Raw genomic sequence first — 6,000 nt, forward strand, 5'->3', positions numbered from 1 at the left:
CGTCTGGGCCCGTTACGAACTCTAGGCTCGTTAGGATTTTAATTAATACGTAACTCTTATTTCCGAATCATATTAGAAATAGGATTCTCGCAGTTTTCTATCTCATTTAGGATTTATGTTGGAGTGCAACACCTAATTCTGACAGGTTTCTATCTTTTATGACTTGCCACTTTTAGAAGCTACCCTTTACGACAATTACTAATTTTAGCAGGTTTCCATAAATAGCAGGTTTCGGGTGAAATGAAAAGGGTGATCGAGATTCGTATATTTTATAGGAGATGCGTTGTCAAGTGGAGATTTACGCTTTCATCATCGAACCTTTCCCTTTCGGGAATGGGGACAAAAGTAGGTGTCTACAGTTAGCCCCCACTTTGACTGAGTCTTGGAGTAAGACGATGGTCAAAGTATTAGACGGAGTGCGTCACACAAGCCCTGGTGTATGTGACTTGTTTTGCGAGGGTCTCACGAGCCCCCGAGTGATAACATTTGACTTAAGGGTCATCACTTGAAGTGTCGACATATCCCTCACGTGTCATTGGGATTTGTCAACTGATAGTATAGAATACTCCCTCACTTTGTCATTGGAAGTATCTAAAGAGGCGTAGAAACTCCCTCACTTTGTCATTGGGAGTAGCTACAGATGTTTTCGAAATCAAAGCTATAAAGTGTAATTGGGCCTGGCCAAGCCTAATCAAGAGGTAAAAATGTTTTTAAAGATTCTCATTTTCAGGGCTAGCTAAACGAGAAAAACCCCCTTGTTTTTATGGGCGTAAAACGAAGGAAAATCCAGCACCCTTGTTTTTATAGGACGTAAAACGAAGGAAAATCCAGCACCCTTGTTTTTATAGGACGTAAAACGAAGGAAAATCCAACACCCTGGTTTTTATAGGACGTAAAACGAAGGAAAATCCAGCACCCTTGTTTTTATAGGACGTAAAACGAAGGAAAATCCAGCAAAAGTTATCGATGCAGCGACTAAGGACCTGCGCGGTTTAATGGCGCAGACCCCGCCGGCTAAAGATGGCGATCCTGTCCGCTAAGGGTGGACACCCCGTCCGATAGAAGTGGACGAATCTGTTTTTGAAATTTGAAAATAAGGACCTACGCGGTTTTTGGCGTAGACCCCGCCGGCTAAAGATGGCGAACCTGCCCGCTAAGGGTGGACACCCCGTCCGATAGAAGTGGACGAATCTATTTTGAAATTTGTTTGTGCTTTTTGAAAATAAGGACCTACGCGGTTTATGACGTAGACCCCGCCGGCTAAAGATGGCGATCCTGTCCGCTAAGGGTGGACACCCCGTCCGATAGAAGTGGACGAGTCTGTTTTGAAGTTCGTTTGTTTTTTTTTTGAAAATAAGGACCTACGCGGTTTGTGACGTAGACCCCGCCGGCTGAAGATGGCGAGCCTATTTTGAATTTGAAGACTTTATTTTTCGAAAACTGAGGACCTGCGCGGCTAGTGACGTAGACCCCGCCCGCTGAAGGTGGGCGAGCCCTGTCCGTTAAGGGTGGACGCCCCGCTCGCTGGAGGTGAGCGAACCTGAATTCGTCTTTTCGATTTGGGATTTGCGTGTCGCGATCTTGCCCGATTGAGGTGGGCAAGTCTCTATTTCATTTTTTTCTTGTGATTTCTTTTGAGAATTTCTTTTCATTCATTCTTGCAGGAGCGAATTCTTTCGAGGGATGCTCGGATTTAGTTGCAACCTGAATGTGGGTTTACAACGTGCTTAGACGGACCATTGTCTTGTGGTCATCTTCCTTCATGGTTTTGAGCTAGTCTTTATGGCTCAATTTTGCCATTACCTGGGTCCTTGATTAGGGGACTATGTATAAGTATCAATGGCGACCTCTTTCTTGAGGTCGTAATCCGGTTTTATCTTTTGAGGTTATCCAAACACGGGACTTCGTACAGTGTAGTCTGGGAATACCGTTTTAACTTTGCACACTTTTTTTGAAATATATATTTTCTTTCGAGCCCCCAAGCACTCGTGCTTGACGGTCATTTTTTGTCAAAGAGGTTCCTATGCATTTTGTAATGTCTTTGATCGTGTTTGGGATCGTGCTCGTAAGTGCGAGCGATCTTTGTAGTGGTGTGCTACTTTTGACAAAGTCGTGAGGTGCGACTTTCGGCAATTTTCAAGTCGAATGAGTATGGCAGGGCCCACTAGAAGTTAAGGCCTTTTTTTGAGCCTGGGTACATTTTCGGCGCCCAGGCCTGGGCGTTGAAATAATTCACGCCCAGGTGGGGCGTTGAAAGTGTTGTTTGGGCTGGTCTTTTGATGACACAGTTGGCCTTTTGTTCATTCATTTATTTCACTTGGAAGTTCTATGTATTCTCTTTTCTTTTGTTTTTTTTCTTTTTTTTAGAACGTGATGATTTTCTTGAGAAGTCGTAGCCGATTGGTGGACTACGGTGCTTGTCGCTTTGGGGCGCTTATTTTAAGGAACTGTTGCTCTTAAGGCGTACAGTTATTGCGATAGTTGGGCGAGTCTATATGGCCCGAGGAACATACCTTGAGGCGTAAGACTTTGATCGCTCTTGTATATATATATTTTTTTCTTTTGAATGCGTTCATAAATGTTCGATACTTAGAAAAGATGATATGTGTGTGCGAACGAGCGTTCATAGAATGGCCGTGGTGTGCTGTCCATTAATCAGTTTGCCTGAATTGTTTCATTTTTTTTGAGCAACGACTGATTTTGAATAGTTTGCTTAGAAGCTTGATAGGGTTCAGGCCCATTCATGAAGTGGGCTCAAACATCGTGCCCTTTTGATTGTTCAAACATTTGCTTCGAGATTTTTTATTTTGCTATGGTTGTTTCGTAGCTTGGAGCCCCCAAGTATGCATGTTGGGATGCTTTCCTTTTGGCGTACGATTTTTATAGGTTCTTTCGAGAAAGATGCCTTGGAGTTCCGCTCGTGTAGGTGCGAGCTATCCCTTCCGTGGTAGGTAATATTTTGCTACCTTTAATCCTTAATGTAGAAGTTGTGTGGCTTGTATTCTGAAGTTGGGCGATAAGTAGTCTTTGCCTCACATGCTCTTGGTCGTGCCCGCATTAGTGCAATATGTCTTACTCTTTTTTTTAGACTTGTACCGTGGGATGGCTGAACTTATGGTGCGACGTAGGCTTGTGTGGCCTAACAACATGTATTAGAACATTTCTCCAGGTGTTGGGATATCATTGCATTGGAGTACTTCATCACGCCTCGTTCAGGTGCTCGAACAAGTGTAGCACCTTCTGCGTGGGTTTCCACGGCTTATTACCTCGTTCGATACGAGGATTCATAGATGTTTATTTCTTGTTTTTTATATCTGGGTAAAACTTGGCAAGCAGAAAGATTCAGCGCCCAGGTTGGGGCGTTAAAGATATCGGCGCCCAGCTCTGGGCGTTGAAAATGATTTCTAGGTATATTTTGACGGCTCTTATCCTTTCGCTTTTGCTTTGGAACGAGGTAGACTGTGTAACGGGCGCTTGTAGGGCGAGCGTTATGTGGAGTAGTTTGATCGGAGTTTTGGTGACTCGCGATTTTCAGTTACCCTTGTTAGTGGGGTGACTTTATATATTCTAAGTAGTGCTTAGAATTTGGGAGGGGTCGTAGCCATTCTAAGGTTCGTTTTACACGATTAAAGCTTAGGATTGTGCCCCTATGATGTATGTATAGCATTAGCGTCGAGAATTTTCGATAAAATCGTCATTTCGAGCATTTTTAGAGTGTTTTTCTCAAGCCTCCAACTGTAGCTACGGGATTGGCTTGGCGCTATAATGCTTGGCATACGGATCATAAATAGTTTGAACCAGACTCGTTTAGTGCGAGGTATGTTCGAGTAGTGATTTTGCTACTTCTCTTGTAGATGTCGTATTGTGCGACATTGCCATGGTCAAGGTAGTCATATGTTGAAGTGTGCCTTGTCCAAAAGCTAGGTGCCTTTCTTTACCCATAATCATATTTGGAAATCTTTTGACTCACTTGCAACATTGAGATAAACGCATACTTAGCTTAAACCAACGACACTTTATTATGTTCGAAAAAGTCTTTGAAAATTATTTGAAAATTATTTAAAATCCGAATCCTACTGTGTACAATCCGAGGTGTCCTAAGTAAGTTTGACTTATAGAAGGGTTCGTACAGGATTACATGAGTGGATCAAAATACTGTTACGATTTTGGAATGCTGTCTAAGGATTTGCTGGAAGCCAGGGTGCAGGCGTCAAGATATTACTTGTGCCCGTTGGGCATATGCTTTAGGCTTTTAGGGCCATCTTTTCCAGAATTGCGGGAATATAAACCATTTTCAAATTGACTTAGATTTACTTGGCGTATGTCTGTACAAAAGGTCAAGGTATATTTAGTTCTTTCCCTAGCTCTTTCATTTCAATTTTTAGCCCCCAGTTGCTATTATGTCTTCCCATTAATGATGCTTTTAGATTTCGATTTTAGATGCCCGTGTCATATGCCTGAGTAGGGTGAGCCTTGGTTAAGTGCCAAGTCCTATTGACAATGTCTGATTTTTTTCAAAGGAGATCAGCAAGCATTCGAATTACCATGAACGGGTGCCCTGAGTTCGAAGGAACGATGGGGCGATGCCGTAGAATAATCTTTTTCATTGCAAGCTTACTGCCTTTACTACTTGTTGGCGATCATGACTGTGTCTAGTGGTGAAAGAAGGTCTTTAAGCGAACGACTATGTCTAGTGGTGAAAGAAAGTCTTTAAGTGAGTTAGTTCGCTTTAGGGAGGGTCAAGTCGAGTACTTTAGAGGTCATGGATGCTTGCGCTAGCCCCCATTCAATTGAGGCAAAGCGATCTTTTGAGTCTTGGCTAAGTGCCTAGGAGTGTGAGTGCTCCTTCTGGCAAGGGTACGTGCCCTTATTATTTTTCGATGTGTGCTCATTAATTTTGGCATCTTGATGACTTGGATTCTTCCTTTGACTTAAATTTTTCTTTCGACTTGGATTGCAAGTAATTAAATTTCAATAAGGGACTCTATTTTTATTCTTGTTTTTCTATAGGCTTTAATATTGGTTGGACCAAATCATGGATTGCCTACGTATCCGCTTTAAATAAATTTAATTTGGAATCAGGTGTTGCGTAGTTCTTAGCCTAGAAAATGGTTTCATAGAATGCCGATTTTAAACAAGTATGTTATGAGGTGGAAACATATTATTTGAAACGGTAGAATAAGTGAAGTTTATTTTAATCTGTTGCTTTGCCGTAAGCCAAAAATTTGTTTTATATTTTTTTTGAGTACATGTATTTTTTGGTGGTACATATATCTGAATACGTGTTGTACCCCTCTAAGTGTTCGTTATTTTTCCGTTATGTGCGGATAAAATGACGAGCACTTCTGGACAAAATTTGGCAAGCAGAGAGATTCAGCGCCCAAGCTGGGGCGCTAAAGATTTCGGCGCCCAGTGGTGGGCGCTGAAAATTATTTCTGGGCGGATCTTTTTTATGGTGCGCTAAATGCTTTTTTTTCTTTTTTCTTTTTAGACTAACTTTAGAGGCGCTTTGCAAAGTTTCTTTTTTATTATTCACATTTTTTTTTTTTTTGCACTTTTCATTTCTTTCCCCCCTTTTTTTTGTGACTCAAGACGGCTTGAAAGATAGGTTGAATGAGATAGGATAATTTGTATAGGTGTTGGTCAAGCATGAGGATTATATCTGCTAGGGCTCACAATTTGTAGCGTCGTGCTAGTGTCACGAATTTACATCAACCAAGGCCAATGAGTAGCCTGGGGACAGCTCAAGGGTATAGGATGTATCCACACAAGTTATATGGTCATTATGCTAATGGTGGCGTAAGAGCAGGTTTGGGCTTTGGAAATAATGGGTATGACGCACGTGTCAATGGCCGTGCGAGGTTTGCGGTTGACAACAAGTTCAGGAACAAGAGTCGAGGTAATGGTTTCTTGGTTTATGGCAATGAGAGCATGGATGGGTTAAATGAGCTGAACAGGGACCCTAGAGCGAAGGCGTCTAAGAACATAAGGATTGGAAAG

This window comes from Spinacia oleracea, chromosome 3 (assembly GCF_020520425.1).
Source record: "Spinacia oleracea cultivar Varoflay chromosome 3, BTI_SOV_V1, whole genome shotgun sequence".
NCBI lineage: Eukaryota > Viridiplantae > Streptophyta > Magnoliopsida > Caryophyllales > Amaranthaceae > Spinacia > Spinacia oleracea.